The following is an 18,840-nucleotide window of genomic DNA, read 5'->3' as shown; positions in this document are numbered from 1 at the left end:
CCAGGGGCTCCTCCAGGAGAATTTGGTCCATAAACTGATGCGATGCCACTGGGTTGGATCGCTAGAAACCTACACACACGAATACACACCAGCACCTTTTTACATTGCTCAACCCAGAAAGATGAACTAGCAAGCAGCCCACCAGTGCTACGCAAGCAAAATCTCTTCCATTTCATAGGGGCCTGAATTTGTCTTCTTTCTCTCCAAACTCTCCTCCCACATCTGGCCCCTTAGGTGCTTGGAGATCCTCCCGCAGAGGGACGAGAGGGTTCGAGGCTGGCACAAACCCCACCTCAGCCCTGCCCTCCCCATGAGCAGCAGCAAGACGGTGATTAGCTGCTCTCCCCAAGGCTCCAAGGTAAGGGAATTTTTTTCTTTCAAACATGTCACATCTGGCACATCTGCTTTCCTAGCAATGATGCATCCCAAGGGGTATAATCAACAGTTGGGGCGGGGCTGGGAGGCAGGTCTGTACTGACAGAAGCCTGAGCTAGAGATGCCAAGAGCAAAACATAAGAACAGCCACTACCCCCACTCCCATTCTACCGCGGGGGCTGAAGATGAGTCCTATCCCTGTGCATCTTCCTGCCTTACAGCCAGGTGCCCTCCTCACAGGACAGATCTATTTTAGGACACAGAGATCACGCATAGAGCACTTTGCTTTGGAAAATTATATAATCTTTTCTCCTGTCCACTCCTAAACTCTCCTATTGGAATAGGAAGGGAAGTGGAAGAGAACTGGTCATCCATCCCCCTGCCACAAGTTCAGAAGCCCTGGTAGTGGCTCCCACTCTTCCTCCCCTACTCCTAGTAGCCACCTTCATCTCTTCTCTGCCCACCCTAACTCCTTATTCTTTCTAAGCCCAATTCCTCACTGCAGGGAAAATCTCCCTCCCCATCCAGGATGTAGTGTTTCAAGGGGCTACCTAAATGCCTCCTAGCAACAATTGGATGAAACACCATCAGCACTTTTATCCTTCTGCCCATTGGAACAGCCCTCTCCTCCACCCCCCACTTCCCTATGACTTCTTCACTTAAGACACTGCCTGTCAACTTGGCAATCTGCTACCTTCCCTGCAAATGTCTCCCTTTCTACCTTCAAGGTCATTTTTTTCTTTCTTCAAAGACATGGTCCTTTCCTTTCTTTCTGGTCCTAATCCACCTCTCCCAAACAGTCCCCCACAGTCTCTCCTGAAGGAAGTCCTCTGTCAGTAAGTCAGCCATTTTGCTTCTAATGGTGTCTCTCCATCCTCCATCACTACCTAGACCTCACCCTCATCTTACTATGTCTGCGTGTTTGTCATTATCCTGGGTATCACAGTGTTCCCATCACACCTAGAGTCTCCCTCTTGTGCCCTGTATACGCCAGTTTCTTGATGCAGTAAAGGAAGGTAACTGAGCAAGAGAAAGGCATAGGGTCTAATACCTACTCTGCTCACACAAAAAGACATAACCAACATATATACACGTACACACATGCATACAAATACACATACATACACCAAGTCATCCCAAAGATGACTGAGCTTGTCAGGTATAAATCATGTTTGGGTTTCAAATGCAACAGTAATTACACAGTATCTTAACTATCTGTGCGAACTGTCAGAGAAAATATATTGGCAATTCAGGGGAAAGAGGAGGGGAGGTTTGGGGCATCCATTGAACACCACCCTCTCCTTCTCTGAAGTCATCTGGAGATAGGACAGCACAGAATGGCAGAGACGTGCTGGGGCCAGTCCCAGCGCTTCAGAGCCTAATGATTTTTTGGGTGAGTTGTGCTGTCACAAGCTCCCAGGGAGGAGGGGACAATTCAAGATGAATTGTAGGCATCCCCAGTCTCTGAAGGTATTGCAAGCAGCAGCAGGAAGGATTTAGGCTAAATTTTCTGAAGACAGTCTGACAAAACAGTGGCCCCAGAAAGACTGAGTCCTTCCTCTGTGAGTTTGGGGATCATCTGAACCCTTGGCATCCAGGCAGAACTAGATCCAGACTATTCCAGAAGGGGAGTGATATTTAGAACATTCAATTTTTTCTTTTTTAAAGGAATGAATTGGTTTAAACATTTATTTATTTATTTTGGGCAGTGACGGGTCCTCATAGCTATGCACGGGCTTCTCTTGAGTTGCGGCAAGTAGGGACTACTCTTGGTTGCAGTGCATGGGCTTCTCGTTGCAGTGCTTTCCCATGTTGCAGAGCAGAGGCTCCAGACATGTGGGCTCAGTACTTGTGGCTCACAGGCTCTAGAGCACAGGCTCAGTAGTTGTGGCGTACGGGCTTAGGTGCTCTGCAGCGTGTGGGATCTTCCTGAATCAGGGATCAAACCTGTGTCTTCTGCATCAGCAGGCAGATTCTTCACCACTGAGCTACCAGGGAAGCCCCCTAGAACACTCATTTTAAATGTAAAACATATTCATATATGTAGGAAGTCTCCGTGTCTGAGATTAGGATTACATTACTTCTTCTTAGTTGTAGCTACAATTTGGGGCGCTCCTCCCCCAATTATTTTCTCTGCGAACACTCCTCCCTGCCCCAGACTGACATTTGCTTGGGCTCCTCTTTTCCTAGAAGCACTGCTTACCTGTGTCCAGCCTACATTTCATACCCATCTTCCTGCCAGTGGTCTTAGGGATAGCAGACTGATAAGTTTCAGAAGGAGAAAATGTATGTAGGGACAGTGCAGGGAGTGGGACATGAGAGATGGGAACCAGACTGAGGAGGGAGAGGCAGATTGGGGGCAGGAGTGCAGGCCTAGTGTTGAAAAGCTCATTGCTGCAGGGCAGAGGGGGTGACAGGGGCAGGCGGAGAATGAAAGAAGCAGATTTCTCGTGGCTCCTCTAGCCCACCTCTTGCCTTTGGACAGACTTCACACACACACAATTGGTTCCCCACCAACGTCAAGCCAGGGAACTGTGTCATCTAAAGCTGAGAAAAGAATACTGTATCAGGAGCTGGTTTATGAACATTTCTACTGTGAGTGTGTGTAGGTGTTCCGGTGACTTTGTGGGCAAGAGGAGAAGGAAGCTGCTTGGACAAAAGGCTGTCATATATGGCGGCAGAGGGCAGGGCCTTCTTCATCAGAGATGTAGGAAATGCCGATGGAATGTGTCTTCCCAGAATGATTCTGGATAGTCTATTTTTATATGTTCCCAGATCTTCTTGACCTAACCAACTAATAAAACAACACACATACACACACACACACAAGTACATTGTATTATTACAAACTTGTATAAATAGTAACCCCCAATTCCCTAGTTGGCATCTGGATGAATCCCATTTGGTTCAACACCCCAGCTGTCCCTCTAGGCCACAAGTTTCTCTGTCAAAGGAATAAGATCCTCTCCATTTTTCTCACCTGGGGACTTCAAGTTCACAAGCCCTATTTTAGTCTTGGTCTTACTATCAGTATCTCATTGCCCTGGAGTGGACATTTTAACTATACTGTAAATGACCACTCTATTTAAGGAACAAAAGTAGTATGACAGTCACACGAGCCACAGATTCAGGACAGACCCTAATGGCCAGAACAGCTTTCACACTTCCTCGGTAGGGTTATTCATATGCTGCAGGCAGGCAACTAGAGAAGAGAGAAGGGATTGCTTTTTTAGTTTGTGGAAGAGAGCTCTCCAACCCAGCCCATTCTCCAAATTCCTAGATTCCTAAAGATTCAGCATTCCTGAACTCCAAACACTGGAGTTTGCAGTGCTGAGATCTCCTGACCTGTCCCCGCAGAGCCGTGAAATTCAGTTATAAGGCAAACAAGGCCATGTTTGTCCCATAAAACCACCATGTGCGAGCTAATTAAATGACACCATAAAACAGAGAGATAAACGCAGGCGGCAGGGAGCTCGCCTAGAGATGAAGATAGGATCCGATGTGTGGCTGAGATAAAAACAGGCAGGAGAAGAGCTGTGAGTGAATATCCCCAACCCCAACCTCAAGATTCTTCAGGAGCTTCCATGCACAAGTGAGGGGCGAGGGAAAGGAGGGTTTGAAGATAGAGAAAAATTACACGAGGCCTAAACGGAAAGATGCTAGCAAAGGATGTAAAGTGGGCTACACAGATGTGGACCTCCCCATCCTGATACCGTCACTCATGGAGACTCTTACATATTATAGTTAAACGGATTTGCATATATACATGAAGTCATATGTAGAGATACAGATACACATAAGGAGTTTCATAAAAACACCTTCTACACAAGATAATTCTCCATTTCACCCCCAAAGTGAGTTAAGCATCTTCCACTGCAATGCAGGGATGTGTAAGTCATGACCGCAGGGATGTGTAAGTCATGACCACAGGGATTTCCTCCAGCCCTAAAAGAGTCTTTGACTTTGTGATCTCTGAGCACACTGAGAAAGAACATTTTAAAGTGACATATGATCACTGCTTCCCCTAAATAGTAACCCATTGAGAATGTCACAGAAATGATGGGTACCTAGAGAAAAAAAAACTCACGTTTGTATCTGGTCACATGGCCTCGAGTTCTGCTGTTTGCAACAGCAGAATGGATGAGGGCTATCACTGGGCAAGGTGCCTGTCCCAGAGGAATACCGTGGCAGGTGAGGTTCAGGAACTCACAGAATTCTGGAAATAAGCTTCAAATTTAGCTTCCTTCATAGATCTTCTTAGACAAGTAAGAGTGAGTCTCAGGAACTTCTTCCTCCCTTCTTCCAGGCCTCACTGCTCCATCCAGGCTCACATCTCATCCAGAGAAGTTCAACTAAAAGTTCAATTCCTCATGCCTGTGCCCTTTCCCAAAGATATTCCCATTAGAAGGAAAAATTGGAAGTGAGGGAGATACCAGATCAGTAAGACAAACTCAGGGATAAGGGCCTTCTATACACCAAGCACAACTGGAGAAGCAAAAATGAATGACCCTGAAGAAGTAAAATTGTCACTATTTGCAGATGACCCGATACATATATTGTTGCTGTTCAGTTGCTAAGTCATGTCTGACACTTAGCAACGCTGTGGACTGCAATATGTAGGCTTTCCTGCCCTTCACTATCTCCCTGAGCCTGCTCAAACTCATGTCCATTGAGTGGGTGATGCCACCCAATCATCTCATCCTCTGTCACCCCTTTCTCCTGCCTTCAATCTTTCCCAGCATTAGAGTTTTTTCCAGTGAGTTGACAATTCACATCAGGTGGCCCAAGTCTTGGAGCTTCAACTTCAGCATCAGTCCTTCCAATTGATATTGTATGTAGATAACCCTAACATTTCCACCAAAAAACTATTAGAACTAATAAGTGAATTCAGTAAAGTTACAAGGCCGATATATAGAAATCTATTGCTTTTCTATACACTAATAGTGAGCTATCAAAAACAGAAAGCAAGAAAACAATCTCAATTAAAATTGTTTAAAATTGCATTAAAAATGAGTAAAACACCTAGGAATACACTTAACCAAGGAGGTGAAAGACCTATACTCTGAAAATTATAAAACAGTGATGAAGGAAATTGAAACTGATACCAAGAAACAGAAAGATATCCCATATTTTTGGATTGGAAGAATTAATATTGTTAAACTCTTCACACTATCCAAAGCAATCTACAGACTTAATACAATCCTTATCAAAACACCCATGACATTTTTCATAGAACAAATAACCCTAAAATGTATATGATAATCTAAAAGAGTGGATGCATGTATATGTATAACTGATTCACTTTGCTACACACCTAAAACTAACACAACATTGTAAGTCAACCATACTCTAATAAAACTTTTTTTAAAAAATCATGGAACCACAAAAAGACCAAAATCTCAAAGCAATTTTGAGGGAAAAGAACAGCTGGATGGATCATGCTCTCTGACTTCAGACTATACTACAAAGCTACAGTAATTAAAACAGCATAATTCTAGCTCAAAAATGGAGAAGGCAATAGCAACCCACTCCAGTACTCTTGTCTGGAAAATGTCATGGACGGAGGAGCCTGGTGGGCTGCAGTCCATGGGGTCGCTAAGAGTGGGACACGACTGAGTGACTTCACTTTCACTTTTCACTTCCATGCATTGGAGAAGGAAATGGCAACCCACTCCACTGTTCTTGCCTGGAGAATCCCAGGGACGGCGGAGCCTGGTGAGCTGCTGTCTCTGGGGTGGCACAGAGTTGGACTGAAGCGACTTAGCAGCAACTCAAAAATACATATATGGATCAATGGAAGAGAATAGAGAGTCCAGAAATAAGCCCATGCACCCATGGTCAATCAATCTACAGCAAAGGAGGCAAGAATAGACAATGGAAAAAAGACAGTCTCTTCAATAAGTGATGCTGAGAAAACTGGAGAGCTACATGTAAAAGAATGAGATTAGAACATGTCCTCATATCATATACAAAAATGAACTTAAATGGATTAAAGATCTAAATGTAAGACCAGAAGCCATAAAACTTCTAGATGAGAAGATAGGCAGAATGTTCTTTGGCATAAATCATAGCAATATTTTTCAGATGTCTCCTATGGCAAAAGAAAGAAAAGAAAAAATAAACAAATGGGACCTACTTAAAAGGTTTTGTAGAGCAAAGGAAACCATCAACAAAATGAAAAGGCAATCTACTTAATGGGAGTTCTTTTGCAAATGATGTGACCGGTAAGGAGTTAATACCCAAAATATAGAAGAAGCTCATACAACCCAATATCAAAAATAAAAAAAACCTGATTGAAAAACAGGCAGAAGACCTGAAAAGACATTTGCCAAAGAAGACATACAGATGGCTAAAAAGCACATGAAAAGATGCTCAACATTACTAACCATTAAAGAAATGGAAATTAAAACCACAATGTTACCTCAACCTATCACCTGTAGGAATGGCTATCATCAAAAATTCTACAAATAACAAATGTTGGCAAGGGTATAGAAAAAGAGAAACCTGTACACTGTTGGTGGAAATGCAAATTGATGCCACCACTGTGGAAAACAGTATAGAGGTTCTTGAAAAAAAATAAAAATAGAACCACCATACGATCCAGAAATTCCACTCCTGGGTATATATCTGAAAAAAACAAAAGACTAATTCAAAAAGGTACATGCACCCCAATGTTCATAGCAGCATTATTTACAATAGCCAAGTTATGGAAGCAACCCAAGTGTTCATCAACACATGAATGGATAAAGAAGATGTAGCATATACATACAATGGAATATTATTCAACTAAAAAAAATGAAATTCTGCCATTTGCAACAATGTGGATGGACTTAGTATTCTATTTAGTGAAAGAAGTCAGAGAAAGACAAATGATGTACAAATCACTTATATATGGAATCTAAAAATAAAATGAATGTATGTAACATAACAGAAACAGACCCACAGATACAGAAAACAAACTAGTGGTTACCAGTGGGGAGATGGAAGAGGGAGGGACAAGATAGGGGTATGGAATTCAGATGTACAAATTACTATGTATAAAATAGATAAACGACCAGGATAAATTGTACAACACAGGGTAATATAGCCTTTATTTGGTAATAACTTTAAATGGAGTATAATCTATAAAAATATTGATTCATTATGCCATAAATCTGAAACTAATATAATATTGTAAATCAACTATACTCTAATAAAAAAAAAGACCCTGATCCTGGTCTTGAAGCATACACCTCTCCTTGGGCAAGGCTATCTTTGTCAGCGATCCAAAAGGAGTCCCATATTCCAAAACGCTAGCCTCAACTTTCACCATTCTCTACTGAGTTCTTTTTTGTGCTGAATGTGCAGAAAACTGGAGCCCTGAATCACTGGCAGTTGAGGAGATGGTCTCCCTGGACACTTAGGTTCCTTTCCTGGCTCCACCCTGTCTCCCTGGGCAGTTCTGGACAAGTCATGGACTCAGTTTCTCTGCTTGGAAAGCGGGGGAGGCTCCCACTGACTAGTTCTCAACTTCACAGAGCAGCTTGGTGATTAATGGGTTAATGTCCGTGGGAGGCTTTGAGCTCTTGGGATGAAAGACACCCTAAAGCCCTGACTCTATTGGAAACTGCCCAGCCAGCAAGATACCCTGAAACCAGAAAGGGGGCCTTTGATCATATATTAAGGGTTGTCTTTGGAAGAATGAACTAGAGGGGATGAGTTAAAACAGCAGCAGAAATTAAAGTAGCATGAAAAAAAGAGGACTTTCTGGCTCCTGGGTGGAGTACCTTGCCCTGGAGTTGTTTTCAGATTTTTCACTTGCCTATAGAGGGGGGTGGTCTGAATCATTTCTGGAAGCTTTTTTTGGACATCCTATAGCCCACTCCATGTTAGCTCGTCTCTGACAGATATTTAATATTTAAGGTTAAATATTTAACCTTAATGTCTCCCTCCATTCCACATATGAAACTAGCCACCTCTCCCACTGCACAAGTTGGTAACAAGCATAAATAAGAATGGTCCACTTACTTTAAAAATTGTTTTAATCATTTTAAAAAGTTAAACGGGGACTTCCCTGGTGGTCCAGAGGCTAAGACTCTGTGTTCCCAATACAGGGGGCATGGGTTCTATCTATGATCAGGGAACTAGCTCCCACATGCTTTAACTAAGAGTTCACATGCTGTAACTAAAGATCCTGCATGCTGCATTGAAGATCAAAGATTCTGAGTGTTACAACTAAGGCCTGGCATAGCCAGAAAAATAAATAAATACCTTTTTAAAAAGTTAACTGTATAGAAGAATTTTGCTATAGAATTTATCCAAAATCTCAAAATACTCATTATCAGGATAAAGCATAAACATTGAGATTTCAAGCTTGGTTATGGGGTCAGGCTTAAGTTTAAACACTGGCATTGCCATTTGCCAGTTATACAACTCTGAGCATCAGTTTAATCAACTGTAAAATAGCAATAATAAAAATTCTAACTTCGTATGATATTGTAAGGATTAAACTGGAAAATTCTGAGACTACTAAGAGTTGACAAGGATGGTAGAACAACAGGAACTCTCAGATAACTCTTTTTAGAGTGAAAATTGGTACAAATACTTTGGGAAACAATTTGGCATTACTGAGTAAACTTGAATATTCACATATCCTCTAACCCAGAAATCCCACAACGAGGTATAGACCCTCCAAAACATGGGCACATTTGTACTAGGATACATGTTTAAGTCTGTCCAAAGCAGCATTGTTTTCAATTGATTAAAAACTGGAAAGGATGCAGAGCTCTGTCAACAGTAGAATGGACTAAATATCAGCTATTCACACACAATGAAATATGTATGGCAATAACAATAAACTACAGCTAAAAGCATATTCAAAAGCAGAGACATTACTTTGCCAACAAAGGTCTGTCTAGTCAAGGCTATGGTTTTTCCAGTGGTCATGTATGGATGTGAGAGTTGGACTGTGAAGAAGGCTGAGCGCCGAAGAATTGATGCTTTTGAACTGTGGTGTTGGAGAAGACTCTTGAGAGTCCCTTGGACTGCAAGGAGATTCAACCAGTCCATTCTGAAGGAGATCAGCGCTGGGATTTCTTTGGAGGGAATGATGCTGAAGCTGAAACTCCAGTACTTTTGGCCACCTCATGCGAAGAGTTGACTCATTGGAAAAGGCTCTGATGCTGGGAGGGCTTGGGGGCAGGAGGAGAAGGGGACAACAGAGGATGAGATGGCTGGATGGCATCACTGACTCGATGGACATGAGTCTGGGTGAACTCCGGGAGTTGGTCATGGATAGGGAGGCCTGGTGTGCTGCGATTCATGATTTGCAAAGAGTCGGACACAACTGAGCGACTGAACTGAACTGAACAGCTAAAAGCAATGATGTGAATGACTCTCACGTATAATATGCTGAGTAGAAAATGTAAGACGAAAGAACACTCACAGTGTGAGTGTATTTATATAAAATTCAAATGGGACAAAACTTTGTTGTTTGAATATATGTTGTTATATAGTAGCTAAATTGTGTCCTCCTCCTTGGACTGTAGCCTGCTGGGCTCCTCTGTCTACGGGATTCCCCAGGCAAGAATACTAGAGTGGGTTGCCATTTCCTTCTCCAGGAGATCTACCTGACCCAAGGATAGAACCTTCATCTCCTGCATTGACAGGTGGATTCTTCACCACTGAGCCACGTGGGAAGCCCCTTAAGGACACATACATTGGTACTAAAACCATTATGAAAAGCCAGAAAGCTATTATTACTAAATACAGGATAGTTACCTTTGGGAAAGGGAAGTGAATGTGATCAGAAAGGGGGCTTCTAGGGTGGTGGCAAAGCTCTTTCTTTTCATGAGTATTGGCTCCATGACTGTTTCTAGGTGCCACAGTATGCATTAAAATACACATATGCTCTTTATACACTTTAATGAATATGTGTCATATTTTACAATTTAAACATAAAAAAGATTTAATTAGATTACATATGTAGAGTGATTAATAAAACGTGTAGTGAATACTAAGCTCTCAGTGAATGTTAACTATTATACCCATTATTTATCCACCACTAGTTCAGAAATTGTCTGTACTCTTTCCCCCATTAAGCGTGGTAGATATGTGGGTTTGTGTTAATCACATTTAGTTGCCTACTATGTGCTGGGCTTCCCTGGTGGCTCAGTAGTGCAGGAGATGCAGGGTTCTATCCCTGGGTCAGAGGAGCCCGGCCAGCTGCAGTCCCGTGTGTGTGTGTGTGTGTGTGTGCTCAGAAGCTTCAGTTGTGTCCGACTCTTTATGACTCTATGGACTGTAGCTCACCAGGCTCTTCCGTCCATGGGATTTTCCAGGCAAGAAGACGAGAGGGTTGCCATGCCCTCCTCCAGGGGATCTTCCCGACCCAGGGATTGAACCCACGTCTCTTATGTCTCCTGCACTGGCAGACGGGTTCTTTACCACTAGTGCCACCTGGGAAGCCTGGCTACGGTCCACAGGGTTGCAGAGTTGGACGGGACTGAATGACTGAGCACGGACATGCACACGCACGCACGCACGCACGCTATGTGCTGCACACTGTATGAAGGAAAGATGAACCAGAGAGCATTCCCATCCAAGGTGCTCACTGCACTGATCTGACTGCACCCAGACAGCTCCTGCTTCCCAGACTAGCAACTTCTCTTTCCAGCTACCTGGGTCAAATGTCAACTTCTCAACGATGATGAAATCACAAACCGGCATTTGTGTCTAGAAAGAAATCTCCACTTCAAACCACCCCTCCTGCATCCTTACCAATTGTATTACTGCCCCAGACAGTGGGTATCCACTCACCCCGCTACACACACACCAGATGCAGTCATCATCCCATCTGCCACACCCTCCACTGTGGCAGAGAAAAAAAAGAGCCATGACCAAAAAATCTCCCCAGAGGAGTCTGCACTAGCCTCCTCCTCATGGCTTCCCACCCCAACCCCACCACCCCAGCTTCAGGGCACAAAATACATTATGACCCGGGGCCTTCGTTTACATGTAACAAACAGAGGTCAATTTATTTCTAAATCACTTTTTTTACGGCTCTATTGAACTATTTGCCACATTATTTATACGTTAATGGGCCAGGCCCCTCTGGGAAGCTCCCCATCTAATAAATAACGTGCCAAATCATTAAGCAAGGTGATAAAATCAAAACCATTTAAAAATACATCAACCTGCGTTCCCTTCCAGTGAAATAAGCTCCAGGGGACCAGAGAAGGGACGGGGGAGGGGAACCATCTTCTATTACTGAGTTTGGTCAGGTGTAGGGTTTTTTTTTTTTTTCCTCCTCTGGGCTGGAGATAAAAATCAGAGCTGAGAAATCTAGATAACCTGGCCGCTTACCCATATCCCTAGCAGCTAAGAGTGAGAGGAAGCGGAGAGGTATTCACTAGGGATGGCTTCCCGCCAGAGGAAGAAGGGGCATCAGATTCTACCTCCCACCTGCCCTGTAGTCTATTGGAGGTAGACAGAGGAGCCCAGCTGGGCAAAAGAAGTTACATCTTCTGTCTGGGAACTAGGAGTTAAAAAGAAAATCCACCGAAGCCCTTTGCCTTTCTACCTGTTTCCCATCACTATAATTCTCTCTTATGAATCTCTGTATTTACAATTAATCTGAGTCACAGAGAAGAACACTAATAATAACAATTACTCTGGCTACCCCTCCCCCATTCTCCACCTCTCACCCTAGAGGGCTTTCCACACCCTTATTTACCACTAACCCCCTCAGAAAACCTGTCCCGAGCTGGCATAGCAGTGGCAAGAAAACCTAGGCTAGAAGACTTACTCCTGAGCACCCTGAGGATTTGACCTTGAGTTCCCAAGGGACTTGACCTTGAAGTTCTTCCAAGTAGTCCAGAGAAAAAAGGGACAGGGGAACTCTTCAATCTGTCCCTACCCTGAGGCTCCCTGTGGGTAGACCCCTGCCTTAAGTGTTATAAGGAATGATTCAGCTAGATCATGCCCCCATTGATGAGAAAGATAAGACCCCTCCTCAGGACTCTGAAAACATAAACAGCAATACAACTGAAGGAAATACAGGTTGAATATCTAAGCAGAGAGGGCAGGCAAAGCAAAGACATTATCTTTTGAATAGGAGAGGTTTAAATAAATATGTAAGTCCCTTTTTCAAGGAAACCAAACATTGTTTATTTTGATCATAACAAGAACCTTAAAAGGTAACTATAGATTCAAAGAAGTAAAATGATTTAATCAGATTACATAACAGATAAGTAGAAGGCCAGGGCTTGAATCCAGGTGTGACTGTCTACAAAAGGCTATATTCTTTTTATTAAATCATTATGCCAAGGAGTACAGATGAGCTTTGAGTTGGGTTCTAAAGGAAGAGACCCATAGGGATAAACTAAGAGAACTAGGGAGGTAGGGTTGCCAAATAAAATTCAGGATGCCTGAGCCTGATTATTTCATGGGACACGCACTAAAAAATTGTTCATTGTTTATCTGAAATTTAAACTTAATTGGCATCCTGTATTTTCATTTGCAAAATCTGTCAACCTTAAAACAAGCAATTCTTGGGACTTCCCTGGTGGTCCAGTAGTTAAGAATCCACCTTCCAAGGCAGGGCACATGGGTTTGATCCCTGGCTGGGGAACTAAGATCCCATATGCCACAACTAGAGAAAGCCTGCATGCCACAATGAAGACCCAGCCTAATCAAAATTAAAAAAAAAAAAAAATTAAAGCAAGCAACTCTTAAACCTTAAAGCAAAGCCAATGGCCTGAGTGAGAGCTCCAAAGTGAAGGGAAATAAAGCTTGCAGAAATGAGAAATAGGTTTGCCTGCTTGGTACAGGCAGTTCCATACTGGAAAGTCAAAAACGAGGGAGATGATGTCATAGCCAGCTGCTAGAAAGGTCTTGAAGAATGAAAAGTTTAGACTTCATAGGGAATTGTTGCTTCTAAATTGTAAGCTTTGAGGAAAGGACAAAAATAGTTTCACAGAATTTAGAACTGGAATTTAATTTATAAAAAAGTAACACCTTTTATTTATAGATTATAGTTTTCAAAGCACTGTCACATACATTTCATTTGCTCCTCATATAGGCAATGGCAACCCACTCCAGTACTCTTGCCTGGAAAATCCCAGGGACAGAGGAGCCTGGTGGGCTGCAGTCCATGGGGTCTTGAAGAGTTGGACACGACTGAGCGACTTCACTTTCACTTTTCACTTTCATGTATTGGAGAAGGAAATGGCAACCCACTCCAGTGTTCTTGCCTGGAGAGTCCCAGGGACGGGGGAACCTGGTGGGCTGCCGTCTATGGGGTCACACAGAGTCGGACACGACTGAAGCGACTTAGCAGCAGTAGCAGCATACCCCTGGCATGGTAGACAAATGGATGTTATCTGCTTCTGTTGGGTCTGTTCCCCCTCAGTCTAGCTGGTCTCCATCCTTCTCTCTACCACCAACATCCTGAAAGGCACCCCACTGCCTCGCACCCCCAACTTTACCACCCTCCTGAAACTGTGCTCACAGGGTCACCCATAACTTAGCCAAAGGCTTCTTTTCATCCTGCATCCCACTTTACCTTTCTTTGGCACTAACATTGTGGACAACCTCCTTTATCTGTGATACTATTGACTTTATTTTTCTGGGCTCCAAAATCACTGCAGATGGTGATTGCAGCCATGAAATTAAAAGACGCTTACTCCTTGGAAGGAAAGTTATGACCAACCTAGACAGCATATTCAAAAGCAGAGACATTACTTAACCCACAAAGGTCCATCTAGTCAAGGCTATAGTTTTTCCAGTGGTCATGTATGGATGTGAGAGTTGGACTGTGAAGAAAGCTGAGTGCTGAAGAATTGATGCTTTTGAACTATGGTGTTAGAGAAGACTCTTGAGAGTCCCTTGGACTGCAAGGAGATCCAACCAGTCCATTCTAAAGGAGATCAGTCCTGGGTGTTCATTGTTCATTGGAAGGACTGATGTTAGAGCTGAAGCTCCAATACTTTGGCCACCTGATGGGAAGAGCTGACTCATTTGAAAAGACCCTCATGCTGGGAAACATTGAGGGCAGGAGGAGAAGGGGACAACAGAGGATGAGATGGTTGGATGGCATCACTGACTCAGTGGACATGGGTTTGGGTGGACTCCGGGAGATGGTGATGGACAGGGAGGCCTGAAGTGCTGTGGTTCACGGGGTTGCAAAGAGTCAGACACGACTGAGCGACTGAACTGAACTGACTGATCTCTTGTTTCCTCCTACATCTTGGATCACTTTTTCTTGGTCTCCATCACTCTTCTCTTGTCCTTCCATCCCCTCCTTGAACTAGATATTTCAGAGTTTCCTTGTTTGATCTTCTCCTTGGGTGATTTCATCCATTCTATTTTCAGTCACTGAACGTATGCTGATGACTCCCAAATTTACATCTCTCATTGGTTTTCTAGATGATAGGTTTGGATTTTAAATTGCCTCCTAGAATTTCTACTTTCTATGTGAGCTCAGTCACTCAGTCATGTCCAACTCTTGAGAGCCCATGGCTGTTTCAGGGCATTCTCCATGCAAGAAGACTGGAGTGGGTTGCCATTTCCCTCTCCAGGGGATCTTCCCAATGCAAGGATGGAACCCATGTCTCTTATGTCTCCTACATCGATAGGCGAGTTTTCATCACTGGTGCTACCAGGGAAGCCCCCAGCTCTATTCATCCTCCTACTGCCACCAAATCTAGCCATCTTCTTCAATTAATGAATAACTCCCAATTACTTACAAGATAAACTCCAACTCCTCACCACACTCGTCCATGGCATACAGTTATGGTGAAATTTGGTCTAGATCAGGAGATGGCAAACTTTTTCTGTAAAGGACCAAACAGCAGATATTTCAGGCTTTGCAAGCTGCATATGGTCTTTGTTGTACATTCTTCTTTGGTACTTTTTTCCAGTACAACCCTTAAAAAATGTTTGAAAAAAATTTTCTTAGCTTGAGGGTTGTACAGACTTAGGGTCACAGTCTGCCAACCTGTGATCTAGGACCAGAACTCCAAACTTATTCTCTTTTCCTTGTTTTCAGAAGTTAAAAACTTATATGTGTAGAGCATTCACAGCTTAAAAAATTTCTCTAGTGCACTTCATTTTATTTGCTGTCACTTCTTTGAACTTTAGTGGTACCTCCTTTATGATATACCCTCCATTTCACAGCTTATTACTCTACTAGGCTGTTTGTGAGAATAATGGTTATCTCATTCATTTTTTATATTCCATAGCAACCAGCCCAATGTGTTATTGATAATGGGCACTTCAAAAAGTTTGTTGAAAGAATTAATAACCTAATTTAAAATTTTTGTTTAAATAGGAAAAGTTGAAGAAGGATCTGAAAGCTGAACACTCGGTCAGCAGATGTTCTTCTGGACTGTAAGGAGAGCCGTGGGGACAGGAAGGAACGGCGAGAATGAGAGAAATCCCTCAACACTAAGATCTCTGCTTCCCCCACTGGGAGTCCAAGAGTTGAACTGCCCAAGATTTTTCGAAGAGAAGACCTATCTGGTTTTCATTGCCTGTGGGTGTCTTAACTGCTTCAGTGGAGCTTCAGAGGCCTCCAAGGCAGATTGAAATGAAATCAGAGAACCTTATATTTACTGGGGGTCCAGCTTCCCACCTAAATAGCTACAGTCAACTCCCTGTTATCTGGGCTTAGGCAGGAGAGCTGTAACATGGCGCTTACCAAGTCAGCAGAAAAATTAAATAATTTCTTCTGGACTTCTTTGTGCAGCATTTTTTTTTTAACCTTCCAAAAATGTGTCTTTGCTTTCAGAATTTCTTAGGAAGTATGTCTCATAAGTACACCTTGCTGGGAAATAAAGGAGAAAGTAGCCCTGATTAGGAAAAGATTGAATGAGAGAGTTGACAACCCTATTCCTGTAGCTAATCTGAGGCCTGGGGGGGTTAGGGCAAAAGTCATTGCATTTTAATATCAGGACCTCAATAAATGTTAATAAACTTATCAATCTATTCTTCTCCCATATCTTCCTGTCTTCTCTTATTAAATCATGCATTTGGAAGTGTCTAACAAGGAAGAATTCCAAACATCTGAGCCTGGACATTTCAGGAGGCACAGCTAATCAAGGGACTACAGCAAGAGCCCTGAGGCTGGGTCACTTTCATACTAAATATCTCAGTCTAATTCAACTTGCAGCTGCAATGGAATGGGTTGCAGATGCCTCCACCAGTGCATCATCAATCAGTAGACATACCCAGAGCCTACAGTAAACATGGTTTGCACCCAGGAAGTGTAAAGCTACCCTCTCATCACTTAGGCTCATTTCTTTGCACAAGCCTCACCAAGATGTGTCAATACAATTGGCCAAGTGTCAACTCCCTTTTTTCTTCCAGGAAGAAGCTGACTTGTATGACTCACAGAACTGTTTTAAACAAATGTCATATCTATTCAGGGGCTTGTTGGGTGACTCGGTGGTAAAGAATCCACCCACAATGCCGAAGATGCAGGAGATGCCACGGGTTCGTTCCCTGGGTCGGGAAGATCTCCTGGAGGAGGGCATGGAATCCATTCCTGTATTCTTGCCTGGGAAATTCCATAGAGAAAGGAGCCTGGCAGGCTACAGTCCATAGGGTTGCGCAGAGTCAGACATGACTGAGGTGACTGAGCACTATTCAGGAAATAACTCTGACAGCTGGGGACAACATGAGTCAGAAAATGGTTGATACAGAAACACAGTAAACAATGTGTAGGGTCTTACTCCTCACCCTGTGATCCAGGGACCAAGAGCATCAGCACTTCAGTTCAGTTCAGTCGCTCAGTCGTGTCCGACTCTTTGCGACCCCGTGAATCGCAGCACACCAGGCCTCCCTGTCCATCACCAGCTCCCGGAGTTCACTCAAACTCATGTCCATCGAGTCAGTGATGCCATCCAGCCATCTCATCCTCTGTCATCCCCTTCTCCTCCTGCCCCCAGGCCCTCCCAGCATCAGAGTCTTTTCCAATGAGTCAACTCTTCGCATGAGGTGGCCAAAGTACTGGAGTTTCAGTTTTAGCATCATTCCTTCCAAAGAAATCCCAAGGCTGATCTCCTTTAGAAAGGACTGGTTGGATCTCCTTGCGGTCCAAGGGACTCTCAAGAGTCTTCTCCAACACCACAGTTCAAAAGCATCAATTCTTCGGCGCTCAGCCTTCTTCACAGTCCAACTCTCACATCCATACATGACCACAGGAAAAACTATAGCCTTGACTAGACAGACCTTTGTTGGCAAAGTAATGTCTTTGCTTTTGAATATGCTATCTAGGTTGGTCATAACTCTTCTTCCAAGGAGTAAGCGTCTTTTAATTTCATGGCTAGCCTATTAAAGTGCAGAACTTTGGGCCCCATCACAGATTCACCGAATCAGAATGAGCATTTTAACAAGGTCCCAGGTGGTGCATATGTTTATTAAAGTTTGAGAGGCACTCGTGTGTTGGATGAGATTCCGCTACTTAACAGCTATGTGACCATGGACAAGTTATTTAACTTCTTCACAGCTCAGTTTCCTCGTCCGTAAAGTTGGGATAATAATAGTATCTCCTCAAAGTTGTTGTGAGACCTTAGTTAACACATGAAAAGTGCTTAGAATTGCACCTCACACCTGGTAAGCATGCAGTTAATGTCAGCCAGTATTACTCTTGGCTCTGATGCACTCCTCAAACTCCATTAAGGGGAACTGGCTGAACTTAACGGGACAGGATAAGAGAAAGTAGGGGAATACATTCTATGTGTGTGTGGTGGGGTGAAGAGAAGGGCACTGATTACAGGAGGAATAACTTTTTTGGTTAATAACAACAAAAAAATTCAAGGGAGACAGCATATGGCCAAGCTGGGGCTACCCAGAGCCCCAGAAGAGTGAATGATGGATTCATTCATATTCATTCATTCATATGATGGATTTATCAGTAGATACAACGCCAGGCCTACAGAGTGGTAAACAAGACAGACAAGGCTCCAGCCCCTAAATTAGGGGAATTCAGAATTTCTATTAAACACTGACAAGAAGTGAAGGCCTGTGGATGCTATATACCGCAGCCCATTTAGACAGCCCAATTATGAGCCCTTGGAAATTTGGTTTGACTCTCTGCCCAGATCTTATCAGCCTAGAGTCTCTGTTACTCTTCTTTCTTCCATATCCCACACCCACTGTCATGGGAAGCAGTCATGCCGCTCTCATTGGCTGTGTCGACTGCTGAGTGGAACACGCTGAGAGTAAGGACTAGCCTGCTCAGAAGCCAGTTGTCCACATTGTCCCAGTTTTCTGGAACTGTCTTTCTTTCATTTTTCTTTCAATCATTGTTTTTCTTTTTTCTTTTATTTATTTGTTTATTTTTTTTCTTTCTTTTTTTAAATTTTATTTTATTTTTAAACTTTACATAATTGTATTAGTTTTGCCAAATATCAAAATGTTTTTCTTATTTTTATTTTATATGGTAGCAGAGTCCATTAACAATGTTGTATCGGTTTCAGGTGT

The 18,840-nt window shown here is 43.1% G+C and overlaps 1 long non-coding RNA gene across 1 annotated transcript; it reads left to right on the top strand.

Moving 5' to 3' along the window:
• Positions 1 to 232: 232 nt before the first annotated feature.
• On the top strand, positions 233 to 16,089 carry LOC123333105. Its single transcript, XR_006550258.1, has 2 exons — positions 233 to 358; positions 15,686 to 16,089. It is a non-coding gene; the product is annotated as an uncharacterized LOC123333105 (long non-coding RNA).
• The last annotated feature ends 2,751 nt before the right edge of the window (positions 16,090 to 18,840 follow it).

The sequence above is a fragment of the Bubalus bubalis genome, chromosome 4 (genome assembly GCF_019923935.1).
Source record: "Bubalus bubalis isolate 160015118507 breed Murrah chromosome 4, NDDB_SH_1, whole genome shotgun sequence".
NCBI classification, from domain to species: domain Eukaryota; kingdom Metazoa; phylum Chordata; class Mammalia; order Artiodactyla; family Bovidae; genus Bubalus; species Bubalus bubalis.
Note: the sequence above shows the minus strand (reverse complement) of the source record. Positions and strands in the feature narration are given on the sequence as shown.